Source organism: Monopterus albus, unplaced genomic scaffold, assembly GCF_001952655.1.
Source record: "Monopterus albus unplaced genomic scaffold, M_albus_1.0 scaffold250.1, whole genome shotgun sequence".
NCBI classification, from domain to species: domain Eukaryota; kingdom Metazoa; phylum Chordata; class Actinopteri; order Synbranchiformes; family Synbranchidae; genus Monopterus; species Monopterus albus.
Window position 1 is genome coordinate 668,087 of NW_018128130.1, and position 1,287 is coordinate 669,373.

Here is a 1,287-nt window from a genome sequence, read left to right on the forward strand (position 1 = left end):
CTTGAGTTTGACTGCCACAATTTTTTTTCTCTGCACAAAACATAGCACATGCACATGCTACTGCTTGACAACAAATGTCCACTGCCTTGAAATGAACCTGAACCTCCCTCTCCTGCACACACACTATGCCATGCACAAGCAAGAGTGCTCCTTGTGCTGACTGGCTGAAATTAGCTGGGCTGACTAATCCTCTTTTGCTTGGATACAGTCAGGACATTTTGTGACCACTGAGCCAGGTGGATATTGTCACAGTTGAAAGATCCCAACCAGTGCTGCTCACCACTTCATCTGGGCACTAAGTGATTTTACTTGCCATGCCCTGTTAAGCCATCATCCTTTCATCAGCTTCATGTGATCATACCTCAGGGAGAACAAAATCAGCTCCACATGAGCCCAGTGCTGTGCCTACAGGTGACATACAAGACAGATTACCGCACTGATTGCACATACCGTATCCACTTATTTAACTGATTTAAGACATACTGATGGGAATTTTTAAGCTAAAAAGTAACAATATTTTCATTGTTGCCAGGAGACACACAGTAAAGGTACCACATCTCATCAGAATTAATTTGACAGGTGGCCCCTCCCCTTAGTCCCTCGTTCTTCCGGTTCCTGGTCCCACATGGCCCCCACGTGGCCCCCAGGGGTACCCCCACCCTCCTGCATCTGCTGCTGGAGATAAGGAAGTCGTGACGCATCTGCAGCCAGAGATAAGGAAGTCGTGGTTAACCGCATCTGAAAAGATAAACAGACACTGGTTACAGCCCCTACACACATGTGGTTATATAGATAAGTATATAACTGTATAACTGTATTTGATAGCGGTTACAGCCCCCACATATGATGGTATAGTTAAGTATTTAACTTGTTCTTGTTAAGTTTGAATGTTCCTTACTTGATGAGCCTGTTCTTGCATATATCTTGATTGACACATACCTTTATATTTATGTTTAAACTCGTCAATTCTATTACTATTTTTTATGTCCACACTTAAATTATTCCATAGTTTTACTCCACTTATGGAAATACAAAATCTTTTTCTGGTTGTACGTTTTTTGTTGAAAAAAAAAAAAAAAAAAAAAAGTAGCAACAGAATGTCAAACTACTGTCAATGAACAGCATTTTAGTATTTTAGTGCGTTATCCTTAGAAGATAGATGGGGGTAACACCGTAGACATATTACATGCCCAAGTAAGTGCGTTATTGCATGAAATAAGAGATGCCTCTCAACGGCAAAGGGGCCAGGGTTTTAACCAAAATGAACAAACTGTTGCTCACTCAGAA